At 52.2% G+C, this 14,576-nt stretch overlaps 1 protein-coding gene across 1 annotated transcript in view; it reads right to left on the bottom strand.

The window, feature by feature from the left end:
* BACH2 (BACH transcriptional regulator 2) overlaps positions 1–5,547 on the bottom strand; it is a 587,303-nt gene extending 581,756 nt beyond the window's left edge. The window contains exon 1 of the mRNA XM_085611154.1: positions 5,135–5,547. The gene's annotated coding sequence lies outside the window, so the exon portion shown is untranslated. The remainder of the gene's footprint in view (positions 1–5,134) is intronic.
* Positions 5,548–14,576: the final 9,029 nt, after the last annotated feature.

Genomic DNA, 14,576 nt, shown 5'->3' with positions numbered 1-14,576 from the left:
AAATAAAAGGTTACATGTGTACTGCTCAGATAACTAACTTTAATGCGAGCGGCAAATTCTTACAGCTACTCCTCACAGGGCAACTGCAACAACCTAGCAGCTATTTTTGCTTGTTTTATGTTTTACATTAGGCTCCACACTGTCCCAGACTGTTTACAAATCAGTTATAAAGAAGAATGGGTTTCATAGTGGATTCTGATTTTTGTTCCCCCATTCTGCTCCCCTTTTACCCCAAGGAAGTTATATGGCCGACCCGGTGGCACTGAAGAGATGAAGAGAGCTTAGAGAAAAGTTATAAATGAGGAGCAGATTAAAAATGTAAACAAAGATTTCTCTTTGAGCCCTACACGCTGGTCACTGAGTGAACTACTACATGTGTTTACCATTAACCCCTTCCCCACTCATGACGGAACCACTCCGTCATGAGCCACGGTCGCCGTGTGCTCATGACGGAGTGGTTCCGTCATGCTGCGGCCGTTGGCGGCCGCGCCGCCCACGCGGCGCTAATTCCCCGCCTGTGCGGGCGATTAGCGCAGTGGGCGGAGTCATGACGGAACCACTCCGTCATGAGCACAGCTCAACCGCGGCTCATGACGGAGTGGTTCCGTCATGAGCACCGCGCCACCGCGCTGCCCCCAAACCCCCCCCCAGCGCTGCGGCGGAATTCCCGCCGCAGCGAAAGGGTTAAGGCCTCTTTGTAAACAAGCGTGCTTCCTAAACCAAAAAATAGCGAGAAAACAAAAATAATATTGAACACAGTGGCGTAGCTAGGCCTTTTGCCTCCTGTGGGGGTCCCAGCCTTTGCCGCCCAGTATCGGCAATAAGAGCGGAGAGAGGGGTGTAGAGGTCGTCGCCCCCCAAAATTCCCCCCCCCCACCCCTTGCTATCCCACTGTTGGAACACCAACAAAGCAGTTTTATCCATCAAGTACAACATATTAACAGTGAGACTGTACGCGTCGTTTAACTTTCAGCAGTATCCACTCCCTTGTTAATTTAATTTAAAATTACATTTGGCCCACATTTCTAAGATGTCCAGGGAAATGGGATCTCGCCATTCCGTTTTTGAAGTATTGCTTGTTTTATCTGTTGTATTTAGCAGATATAGTGGTGAAACACTGAAGGTTACAGGGCAATTCAGCAGATTTGAACTGGTTGGTGTGAATTTCATAACAATGAATGGAATGTCTACAATGGGTCAGTGTGTGAACCCGAGAAGGCAACAAACAACCCTTATGTAGTTTGTGTTACACTTTCCAGCTTGGCTTTTCCTTGTTGATAGTTTCCCAAGAAACCCGAGAATGGATATGTAGACAAGGAGCTACATTTTGAAATGTTAATAGTTGTAAGTTTAAACGATAGACTCTGAAAAGTCTACACATGTTTTATTGAATTAAACATACACTCATCCTTGCGTAGTTTCTCTCTCAGTTCCTAGTGGATTCTTTTTTTTTTTGTTTTGTTTTGGAGTTTACACTTTTAGTCGTTTGTTTTTTTTTGCAGCTCGTTACTGATTCTTGAAAATCATGTCAATTGAGTGGGGTGACCTCGCTTGCCCCCTCTACTCTGAAAGTACCCGCCAAAATGTTTAACTTGAATAACACATTATGACTCAGGGGGTAACTTCAGGCCCGGAGGCGGGGGGACGCAAGTACTCTCTTATTATTTCGTAAGGGCATTGCTGCACCCACTTGATGAAAAAAATAAGAAAATCAAAAAATATTTTTACCATCTTAATGTCAAAAGTGAGTTTCCTGCCTTCGCTACAAAATTACACAATGTTGCACATTCAGTTATTGCTATTAAACAAGCTTTCACGGTTTACATAAAGCCAAAATAAATGTGCTGCTTTCAGTTACCTCTTAATAAATCTTAAAGCAGCAGATGCAGGCACTTTTTTATTTAAAGACGTTGTGTATTGCACATAAATTTGGAAACATCCGTAAATTTGAATAACAAAATGTTTGGCATTCAGAAAAGCAGAAACAAACCACCTGTCTTCATGGCCATAGAAATTAAGAAAAAAGTAATGAAAATGAGATGTGCAATTTAAAACAAACTTAAACTAATCAGCCTTATTTAAATATTTTAGAATCTGATACAGACAAAAGCGCCAAATCACAACTGCGATGTATTCTATGAGCTACAACTTCAATATCAATTAGCCCCTGAGTTGCAGAGTCGCAGATTTAGACCAGGTCTAGTATGTTGTTCATATTTAACTACTAAAATCTAGTACATTCCAGCGCAGCTCCTGACATTGCAAAAGGCCAGCGCTTCTGACAGACACAACAGTGACAGGCGGCGGGAGGGGCGGGGCCTGTGGAGCGCTGAGTAAGCTGCTCCCTGCACGCTCTCCCGCAGCCACAGTGGGTCAGAGGTCACCGGTGCCCCGCGAGGCCTGGGAGCTGCGCGCGCCCTCTCCCACACTTGCTGCTTCCCGCATCACGCCTCTCTGGCGTTCATGGCCAAAAAATGCAAACCCGCTGTTGTTTTTCTTGCGCAAATACGAAATAACAGAAATAATAGCTTTATGTGGCAGTCCCCTACAATAATACACAAAAAACCGGGGCCAGGGAAGCCGACTCCATGCACCGGCGCTGAGGAGAACCGATACTTGCAGAACCCAGTGGAAATCAATTAACTACTCTATAAAAGACGTAGTAACGGAAGATTGTTTCCAGATGTCTGCATTAAAACACGTATAATAATCACATATCCACGTAAATAAAATCCCATAATCCATATGTTACCAGTTCATACTTCTATTGTGCCAGTTTGTTATTTACATGGAAAAACAAGCAGTCTAATTAGCACTCTTTTCCCTATGCATACAAATAAATCTATAAAAATAAACACTGGTATGTGAAAGGGCGTTTTGCGTCTCTTCAGCTTGAAATGTCGCATTTTCGCGCCACACTGGCGAAACTGAACGTGAGCGGTGAAATCCTATTTCGCCAAAGATATGGCGCACATCTGCCCACCCATGCATCGTTGGCAGCTGCCAGGAACAATCTGGGCCAAGCAGCCCGTGTTGCAGCGAAGAGTGCAGCATCATCGAATGTGTCCCTGATGTGTAACGTGCCAGCGCAGTCACAGACCTCCTTGTATGGGCAGCGAGGTGCAGATAGCGGTGCACTGCCTGCCGAGGCACGCGCGGAGCCCCGCGTGCCGCTTACACTGCACGCCCGGCGTGTTTGCGCGAGGTGCGGGGAGGCGAGCGCGCGCGCTGCGGGCTCCGGTTGTAAGAATGAGAAGTAAAGCGTAATCCCCGGGCTGGGGCGAGCTGCCGGCTTCGGGATTGGACGGCGATGATCTCACGCTCACCGGAGCCTGCGATAGAGGCACCAAAAATAGCCTGATCCTGAAAAGGAGAGAAGATGAGATGTTGCACAGTCAGCCGCCGCAGAGCGCGGGCACACACACACCACACACACATTGCCACTAGCGTGCATAGGGCCGCCCGGGAGCACGGGCACCGCCCAGGGGCTTTAGGGGCGCTCAGCGCGGGGACCCGAGTACGGTTTACTGGACAAACAGCACGTTCAATTTTCAAACCGCTTCTTGCATACATACCGCGCAACTGTAAGCAGGGGCAAGCAGGATCAGGGAAAACACCCCCATAAAAATACGTTTAGAGCAATATCCTCGTAAGGGTAAATAAGAAAACGCGGGCACATCTGTTTTAGATCCGCAAAACAATAGTGTGCTATTCTTAAAATTACATTTTAATGCAGTGCAAGAAAATAGCTCTTTTAAAATAACCCATTGAGTTTGGGCGTGTGTACACGTAATATCTATTTAGATTGTGTGTACATTCAGATGCGAGCGGAGTGGTCTGTGGGTGCAATGCTGCGTTGCGCACCCCTGCGGGCTGCGGCGCGGTCCGCGCTGACCTTTCAGTTTCCGTGCAGTCAGCACGCGACAGGTGCAGTGACGGCGCGGTGTCAGAGCAGTGCAGGCTGCAGCCTCATTCCGTGATCCAGCACTCCCGTCCATGACACAGCTGAAGGCAGCCCGGGAAAGGATGCGCCCGCACACACCATGCCTGCCCCCGGGGACAGCGTCCGCGATGCACGTGTCCGGACATCGTAAACAACAACACTGCACACACCGCCACGGCGTGTAGGATCCCTTTCAAATTATGACCTCGTATCAGATCCCAGTCCCACGCACTTCAGCCATCCATAGGCAAGTGTGACCCGAAGAAGGGCTGTTGTCAGAGATCCATGCTACACATGACCTGCAGGGCGATGTAAACAAAGCAGCGCGAGGCTGGGTAAGGTGGGACGCTGTTAACCCGGGCAAAAACGGACCAGTCTATTTCCTTGCAAACTGACGAATAAAGAAACCAAAGCAACAACCTGTTTCCTAACCGTGATTTTTCACACCGGATGTCCGTCCCATCACGAGCTCCCGTGCAAGCCAGGTTGTGACAGATCAGACAGCTGCCCCAGACTATGAATAGCCAGCATGATCGATCAGCATACTGTAGTGCAGGCAGGGTGGCAATGAACTCCATGGGGGGGAGGGGGGGGGCAATTCTGTTAAAGGTCTCTCGATCTGACAGCTGCTTGCACCAGAAGCACACAACAGGAGGCAGGAGCACGCCCGAGTTATTAATGCGTCGCCCCTCCCCCTGCTGCTCATGAAAACATCCATCAGCATGCAGCACAGCAGCCAGGGTATCCCTAGCCGCCCCCATACCCGCAGGCCCGGTCCGAGCAGCGCTCCGAAGACCTGCCCGACGCTAGGGCACCACCGCGACCGCACAAAAACAAGCACGGGCAACACAGCCCGGGGAGAGAATTTGGGCTATAAATCAAATACATAGGACTATAAACATCCAAACTGCGGGGCGTTTTTATGTTTAGAAGCCTAACACACCGAGTGAGGTGACCGCGAAACTTGCATAATTTCCTTCAAGCGCCCACATGAAAAATCCACCGAGACCAGAAAGCAGTGCTCAGCAGCGTCAAATTCATGCATAACATTTCTGTCTTCTAGCGGCTACTCGCGCAGAACCCCCCCCCCCCCCCCCCCCGCCCCCCGGCATTCCCATGCCCCACATTTCAGCACGCCCCACATTTCAGCACAACACACTGCAAAAATAAAAGGAGGCAGGCGGTACTCACCAGCGACACAGCCTGATTTCACTTTCTGTTCACACCCTGCTGCTGTCCGCGGGGCTGGCGATGGCCGGCGGCGGTTTATATTTTGATTGTTTTTGGTTATTAATAATAAGAGAAAGACCTGGTCACGTGGCAGTGTGTGTCTGTGCGTGTGCATGCCCTCTACAACCTCGGGGTGCGTGCTGTGCCCTCAGATGCCCCCTCCCAGCCGGCGAGAGGGAGGCTGCAGAGCTGCGGCTGGTACTCCTCCCCTGTTGTTGTTTGCCTCCCCGGTGGCGCTCACTACGGAGGGGCTGCGGCTGCTGCAGGGCGCTTGTTGTTGTGTGTAAATGGTGGCTCGCGCGGCCGCTCCTCCCGCAGCGCGTGCGGATCCTCTCTGATTGTTACTCTCGCTGCCCGTCCCTGCCGCCCTCCCCCGGCGGCGGCTGAACACGCCTTCCGCCCGCTCCTCAATCGCTACATTGTTGACATTCGCAGGGTGACGTCACCCCCGCCAGCGCTCCATTCACAATAAACTTTACGCTCAAAAGGGGAGGAGGAGGGGATGAAGCAAGGGGCGGGCGAGAGCCTGGGTGGGGCAGAGTTGTGGAATCAAGACTTGCATCGGCGGGCCAAAAAGGGGGAAAAGACTGAGAGCTCGATGGCCTTCTTGAGCATAAAGGAGAGGAAGGGAAGCTTGCTGTAATACGTACAAATATCCATGTTTCGAAAACGTGAATTGAATAGGATCCATTTTAATCCAATGCTTTAAATATCATGCTGATTTAAACATCAGACCGTGTTTCAAAATAATTCCGCTGTTAAAATGTTTCGAAATAATCTGATGATATCCTTTTAATTCATTACTTTTGAGGAATTTGTTCTACAGCTCTTTAATCTTGACATGTTTCTTACACTTTAACCGGTAAGCGGGTCATTCCAAGATGGCCGTAGCGGTGAACAAGCCTCTAAGTACTTTGCACGTGATGTTCTTCCACAGCACCTCACTTCGCCTGTACGAGCCCCTGCCTCTCCTCTGCTTCGCGTCAAACTCACCGTTCAATGACTCAAAAAAAGTCCATGACGCGAACAACGACTGCTTCTATAGTGCCACCAAATGGGGTTTGTTCCTGGCCTAGGTTTTTTGAGGATCTGTTAGGGAAGAAGCATTACAGAATGAGCGAGTGGAAAACTTGCGTGTTTTGCCACAATTTGTTAACTTTGTAAAGTTGTGGAGATGTAGAGCAGATTTCCTCTAAAGTCCCAATACCCTCGCAGCTTCCAACTTAGCATTCTAAGGACATTTGTGGAAGTTAAGTCACACAACCTTTGCCATCAGTGATTACAACACATTCTGCATTAGTGGAATATCTAACCCAGTAAATGTGCAATGAATAAAAGAGCATCAAAATCTCAGAAGACCATACTAATACATTACAAATGAACTCAGTGGATAATGTATACGGAAGTGTACACTAATTAAAAGTACTGAGGGATTTTTTGGTTGACTGTGGTAGAAGAACACGGGCAACCTTCTAAGGTCTGAGTAACTGCTCTGGACAGTTGTGTATCCCTCTCATTGACTATCAATGTAGAGCCATCCGTGCTGCAGAGGCAATGCAGGGTCACACTCTCGTCTTCAACCCATTTTACCAACTCCTTTTGCCACATTGAGACTTTTGGTGGGTTGTGAGATTTGCACTGCATTGCAATATTTATTTTTATGGATAATAGAGCTAAACCTACAACGCTGCTTTTTTGATTTAGAGCTTGGCAGTAACTCATTCGGACAGCGTTCAGATTTAAAAGCAATTGCTCCTTCCACAAGATGCAGGATTTATCTATGAGGACATGCGTACCCAAGTACAGAGGGGTAGGCCCATACAATATGTATGAAATTGTCCTCTGAGGTGACACACAATGGGCATTTGAAGAACTGTGGCTTGTAAGTTATGCAGGTGACCCATGCTATTCAACTTCCCCTCCTGAACTGATCTATGAATTTGGAAACCGCAGCATCGCTATGGGACAGATCAAGTGTAATGTATCTATTCTTAAATTTACCATCCAATTCCCTTTCCTGTGTGTACTCAAGTTGAGATTCCAAGAATAATCTGTCCTTCCTGAGTATTGTTTACCCAAAGTAGTACATCTGATCAAATTGGAACTTACTGCATCTGTGGTAATCATGCTTATGCGTGGCTTCCAAAGGGCCGGCCTTATGTTAGGCCTGTTATCAGATATGTTGCTATGTGACCACTTGCACTGCATGGGAGGTGGACATGATGGACATTTCGGTAGCTGCTCTATTCTTGCCTATCTTGACTCCAAGCTGCAGAATTGGTCCATCCAGGTATGAGATCCTACGATTTACTAAAGTACTAGATGAGGTAGCGAATTTAACTTCAAATGCCTCTCAGCAGCCAACCAATAAGGTGGTGACTCAGCTACTTGTGATCATACAAAATCGAACGGCCCTTGTTTTAAAAAAAAAAAGAATATAAGGAACAGGAGCAGCCCATGTAAACCACTTGGATCCAGGGACAATTGACATATTTAAACCATGGTTCCTAGTGGACTAGGACACAACATAAACATCTTAGAATAAATCAAATGAATCAATCAGCAACACAAAGACATTTGGTCGTAGCAATATTTATATAAAGAATGAGAACTACCTGTCCATACTATGTGCTCAGTGTTCCTTTGAGCACAACATGCAGAAGAAAAAGTTCAAACAGAATCTTGATGTGTGTATAGTGCAAATAAGGCAATGGTACCCAAGTATTGTCTTGACGTATTTGGTCCTACAAATGGGAACAGTCCTTAGCATTAATACAGCAAAATCAATGGAAGATGAAATAGTAATTTTCCAAATAGGTGTCAACGGCGTTTCAACCCTGCTTTGTGGTTTTAGAGTCATTATCAGGACATTATTAAATCATCAGCCGAGCAGTATTTTTATCAGGCTCTGTATAGTACAGTTGTTAAAGCCGGGAGTGTCCCAGTCCAAAGACAGGCAAAAAACGTTCGGAAGAAGGAGATAACGGTAGAGCAGTCCTCCAAACATTCATTCAGTAGAATCATGGAAATAAATACATGACAAGATGGCTGCACTGTAATTGCTGCAGAAAACAAACAGAAAGCGTCAGGACACTATTCTTCAACAATGTAACATTATACCTGGGTCATGCTATAGGCTCTTGTGGTGGTGACCAGAAAGGGAGGCAAAGAGAAACATTCTGCTTCTCTGGACAAAACTCCTGTGATGCACAACAGTGCCAAAGGCATACGTGTGGAGTCAGGTTCAGCTTAGAGATACTGGGAGGCAAAAGGGGAGTTGATCAACCTCTCCAGATGAAAGCACAGGAGAAGGAAACTCCTAATCACTCAGCAGCACCAAAGGCATCCGCGTGCAATCTAGTACAGGGGCTGTAAGAAGTGGCATGCGTGATTGAACTGGAACTGAGGGCTGTATTTTCATCCTCAATATTTCTGTGAGTGTTCATGAACCAATTGTAACAATATGTGAACGTGTCAAAGATTTACACTCTATTAAAGAAACTTGGATTCTGAAGGTTAAGAGCTCTTGTCACAGTTGAAAAGCAAACGAGGGGCAAGTTGGTCTGTGTATGTTTTAGTAATTTCACCTGTTGAGCCGTATGTACATGAGGCCTTGTCAACAGAAATATCCTCTTTTGCCAGTTTACGGTGATCTATTATGCTTCATTTTACTAGGGGAAGTCTGTTAACTCAATCAATGAGTTCCAAAGCAACTTCATCTTGTTAGACCCGGCCCTCGTAACATAGCCAGACCTGACCCCTGCACCTCACACCAGCCCCCGAGCCCACGGCCTAGCCGATCCTTCCCACCAGAACACACACACCCGACCCGGACTTCCCCCGTCCGTGGCCTTCCTCCTTTCGGCCACCCCGGGCCCGCGTGCCCACTTCATGCACCAAGATGGCCGCCCGGCCCCAGCGCGACCCTGGCCTAGAGGCGCCACTCCGGCTGGAGGACATCGCGCTCCCCTTGGGATGAGAAAGGGAGGAGCAGTTTCCATCACACCTCTGCGCTTCCCTGGGAAGGTGGGTTTCGATCGACCCGCCGGCCTCCCCGAAGGCTGGCTCCACGCCTGCTGGGTGTCTGGGACTCCTCCCGACCCGGCCCTGTAAGGATCAAAGGACAATGGCAGGAAACCCCAACAAGCGACCCCCAGGTGACAAGATCCCTGCCTGCACAGACTCCGGACATCATAGAGGAGTCGCCCTATAACAATGGGTGCTCTGGGACTGTCCGGCAGATTCGCCTTGGAAATACCTGAGCCCTGCTGAGTGACTCGCGGCTCCCTGAAGATCGTAAGACCTCCGAACTTGTGCTTGAGCCCTGCTGAGTAACTCGCGGCTCCCTGAAGATCGTAAGACCTCCGAACTTGTGCTTGAGCCCTGCTGAGTGACTCGCGGCTCCCTGAAGATCGTAAGACCTCCGAACTTGTACCTGAGCCCTGCTGAGCGACTCGCGGCTCCCACAGACTCTCTTGGTCCCGCCGGACCCCACGACGACCAGCGTATCCCCCAGCTCGAGGATTGTGAGCTGTGCGCCGGGTACGCTCCTGCATCTGATCCTTATCCCCAAAAACTGTCCCGCTACCTCCTAACCCCCCTCCAAGACTTTGTGAGCCCGCGCTCCACTTGTATATATTTGCCTTGCTGATCATAAAGATCCTACAAACTCCGATCTGATAAAGATCTATTCTTAAGAACTCTCGGTGTGGTGTCTCTTTGTCGTGTGGTGCCGAGTGTACGATCCTAGATACGAGATTTCTCCCCTGAGGAGTCTCTCGCCAGTGCCCGGCTACGATACCTCGAGGGTGGGTCTCAGGACCGTCAGGGCCCCCTCCGGGCCCCTCTGAGGTCGCCTTCTAACATTGGTGGCAAGCGACGGGATTCGGGCCCATAATCTAGAGATCGTACCGTGAACGGCTGACGCACTACCGACAAAGATGGCAGAAGGAAACGCCGTGGTTCTCACAGAAAACGACACCAGTACCGTGTTCCAGGTGGAACAGCTGGAAGAGTACACGCACAAAGAACTGAAGCAATTCTGTAAGGAACTCAGAATCGCTACCACTGGTCTCAACACCAAAGAAGATATGCAAAAGGCACTGAAAGCTTGGGTGGATTCTGGAGCCTCCCGCACAGAAGGAACAGGGGAGCCCCACGACGAAGCTGGACCCTCCCAAGGAGAACGCAGCAGTAACCAGGTGCGAGGCCTCGTACCAGACGGGGGCCTATCCCCGGAGGAACTCGCAGACAGAGAAAGAAGTCGCCATCACGAACTCGAATTAGCCAAACTCAAAATTGAGGGCGAGTTGAAATTAGCCGAGAAAAAGCTAGCGGTGGAACAGCTGCGAGTGCAGGGAGAACTAGAAGAGAAGAAACTCCAACGGGAACACGAAGGAAGGAGACTTCAACTGGAACATGAACGCAGCTTGAAGGAAATGGAGCTGAAAGCAAAAAGCGAAGAAGCGCGGCCCCCGGGGAACCGAGAGGCGGCCTCCCCAGCGGAGCAGAAGGTCCACATTCCCAAGGATGTGGTCAAAGAATATTACAAAAACGATGACATTCAACAGTGGTTCCGAGCCTACGAGGTCGCCATGACCTCCCATCGGGTCCCGCAGAAGGATTGGGGGGCCGGGTTGTGGGGACGATTCCTGAGCGAAGGGAGAGACACCCTGCTCGACCTACCAACCTCCATGCAGACCTCCTATGACCACATGAAAGCGGCCCTCCTCACAAGGTACTGCCTCACCCCGGAGATGTACCGCCAGCAGTTCCGGGACTGCAGGAAGATCCCGGGTACCACCTGGGTGGAGTATGTGAATTTCTTCAGCCGCGCCTTCGATGGGTGGATCAAGGGCAGCAAGGTAACCACCCTGGAAGAACTAACAGACCTTATGTTGTGGGAACACCTGGCTGCGAACTGCTTTGTGGAACTGCGCCAGCATCTGCTCGACAGCAAGCTCACGGATCCGAGAAAGCTGGCCGTCGAGGCGGATCGCTGGACCAACACCCGGGTCTCCCGGGGCCCTGTAGGAGAGTACCCCCGAGCCAGTCAGGGACCACCCCGCCAGAGAGGGGGGGGGGGACCAGGGAGGGCAGAGAGAGTCCCAGTCTAGTCCCCCGAAGTCCCAACCTCCGCCTTTCCCGGCACCTCCACCAGCTGTATCCGTCCCCCCCCCTGAGACGGGGGCACCGGGTGACCATCACTTGTTTCCGTTGCCAGAAACCCGGGCATTACGCCAACGACCCTGAATGCCCCATGGCCCCACACACCACCCAGGCAGCACCCCCCGCTAGACAGATAGCCAATGTAGCACTGGGGGAGGAGGTTGAGGAGACCGAAGAGTGGGAACCCGCAGCCATGGCCCTAGTATCCTTAGGAGATAGAGAAATGGTCCCTGGAAGCCTCCTGCCCTCCAACACGAAGAAATATGGGCAGCTCGTAACGATCAATGGCCACCAAGTAGAAGCCCTCCGTGACACCGGGGCCAGCATCACCGGTGTCCTCAGTCATTTAGTCCACGAAGACCAGGTCCTCCCCAACGTCTTTTGCCCGGTCATTTCCGCCGACAACACGGAAAGCCTATGTAAGGTAGCCCTGGTGCCTTTTGAGTGGGGAGTGGTGGTCGGTAAACTGAGAGTCGCAGTGAGAACCTCCCAGCCAGTTGACTGTCTCCTGGGGAACGACCTGGAAAGTTCCCCCTGGAAACAAGTCGAGCGCAAGACCCACCTAGGGATGATGGGCCTCCCTGAGTGGGTGTGCGCCACCACTCGATCCATGGCGGCCCGACTGACCCCCCTGAGGGAAGTCGACGACGCCCCGACCACTGAAGATAGGATGGTCCCTGCCGAGGGTCCCCACATCCCCCCACCAGAAGGGTCGGTCGCCAGTGACGAACCCCCGCCTTCCGACTCCGCCCAGGTCACCGAGTTAGGCGATCTGCCCGAATTGGCCCAGTAGCACCACAAGGGGGGCCCCTCCCGAGAGGAGTTCTGCCGAGAGCAGGCTACCTGTCCTTCCCTGGTCGGGCTCCAGCAACATGCAGAGGCCCAGGCCGCAGGCGACCAGACTGGGACGCACCGGGTGTATTGGGAAAATGACCTTTTGTACAGTGAGCAGAAGTCGGTGGAGCTAGGGTCCGGCCGGGTGCTGGTGGTACCCCTACGCTTCCGAAACCTCCTCCTGGGCTTGGCCCACGACGTTCCCCTCGCAGGCCACTTGGGCCAGGACAAAACCTACAGTCGCCTCGTGACCCACTTCTACTGGCCCAGAATGAAAGCAGATGTAGAAGCCCACTGCAAGTCCTGTTCCACGTGCCAGGCCAGTGGGAAGAGCGGAGGAAAGCACAAGGCTCCCCTCCAACCCTTCCCTGTCGTCAGTACCCCTTTTGAGCGGGTCGGGATCGACATCGTGGGGCCGCTGGACCTCCCAACTTCCCAAGGGCACCGTTTTATCCTCGTCCTGGTGGATCATGCCACCCGATACCCTGAAGCCATCCCCCTGCGCACCGTCACAGCCCCCGTGGTGTGCCAGGCGTTGATGTGAATCTTCTCCCGCATGGGTTTTCCCCGCGAGGTCGTGAGCGATCGCGGTACCAACTTTATCTCCCGTTACATGAAGTCCTTATGGCAACAATGCGGGGTGTCCTATAAATTCACCACCCCGTACCACCCCCAAGGGAACGGCCTGGTAGAGCGGTTTAACCGGACTCTGAAGGGGATGATCGCGGGCTTGGAAGAGCCCCTCTGGCGTAAGTGGGACATCCTGCTCCCCTGCCTCCTATTCGCCTACCGAGAAGTTCCCCAGAAATCCTTGGGGTTCAGCCCCTTTGAGTTACTCTACGGACACCCCGTCAGGGGGCCCCTCAGCCTGGTCAAGGAAGGGTGGGAGGCGGCGCCCCGAGGCCCCCCCCGAGATGTGTTCCGTTACGTCCTGACCCTCCGAAACCAGACTAGGAAGTTCCGAGAGATGGCCGAGGCCAACCTGGAGGCAAGCCAGGAGGAGATGAAGCGCTGGTATGACCAGAACGCCACTCTGGTCGAGTTTCAGCCGGGCCAGCAGGTATGGGTCATGGCCCCCGTGAAACCCTGCGCCCTCCAGGATAAATGGACCGGGCCCTTCAAAGTGGTTGAGCGGAAGAGCCAGGTCACGTACTTGGTGGACGTCCAGTCACCCCGGGACCCCCTCCGGGTCCTCCACGTGAACCGCCTCAAGCCCCACTTTGTGCGGACGGAGCTGAGCCTCCTACTGGCCACGGATGACGGGTCCGAGGAGGAGTCGGATCCTCTCCCTGATCTCCTGTGCACCAAAGAGAAGGACGGCTCCGTAGAGGGAGTGAACCTCTCCCCATCCCTCACTCCCCAGCAACGGGAGGATTGCCGCCAGCTCCTAGGGCAGTTTTCTGACCTCTTCTCCCTGGTCCCCAAGGTCACCGACTGGTGTGTCCATGACGTGGATACCGGGGACAGCCCACCGGTGAGACACCGAGCCTACCGAGTCCCTGATCGGGTCCGGTCCTGTATCCAAGCCGAGGTCTCGAAAATGTTGACCCTAGGAGTGATCGAACCCTCAGACAGCCCCTGGGCCAGCCCCGTGGTCCTGGTCCCAAAAGCAGCTGCCCCCGGTGTCGCCCCAGAACTCCGCTTCTGCGTGGACTACCGGGGACTCAATGAAGTCACCCGAGCCGATGCCCACCCCATTCCCCGAGCCGACGAGCTCATTGACCGGCTCGGTGCTGCTCGGTTCCTCAGCACCTTCGATCTCACCTGCGGCTACTGGCAAATTGCGCTCACAGAAGGAGCCAAGGAGCGGTCCGCCTTCTCCACCCCGGATGGGCACTATCGCTTTCGCGTGATGCCCTTCGGGATGAAAAATGCCCCGGCCACTTTCCAGCGACTGGTAAATAGAGTCCTGGCCGGGCTGGATAAATTCAGTGCTGCATATCTCGGCGATATCGCAGTTTTTAGCTCTGAATGGAGTGAGCACCTCCAGCACCTCCGGAGGGTGCTAACCGCCCTGCGCCAGGCAGTCCTCACCGTGAAAGCCAGCAAGTGCCAGGTTGGGCAAGGTTCGGTAACCTACCTGGGGCACCAGGTCGGAAGCGGGCAGGTCGCCCCTCTACAGCCCAAAATCGACGCCATCCTAGCCTGGGAACCCCCCACTACCCAAACGGAGGTCCGAGCCTTTCTGGGCCTCACGGGCTACTACCGGAGATTCATCCGGAATTACGGCAGCCTGGTCGGTCCCCTCACGGGACTCACGTCCAAGAAACAGCCCAAGAAAGTGCAGTGGTCCCCTGCCTGCCAAGAGGCGTTCGATGCCCTGAAAGCGGCCATGTGCACTGCCCCCGTCCTCCAGGCCCCCGACTACTCCAAGGAGTTTGTGGTACAAACTGATGCCTCC

Source organism: Triturus cristatus, chromosome 6 (genome assembly GCF_964204655.1).
Source record: "Triturus cristatus chromosome 6, aTriCri1.1, whole genome shotgun sequence".
Classification (NCBI taxonomy): Eukaryota; Metazoa; Chordata; class Amphibia; order Caudata; family Salamandridae; genus Triturus; species Triturus cristatus.
This window is presented reverse-complemented; position numbering and strand designations above follow the sequence as displayed.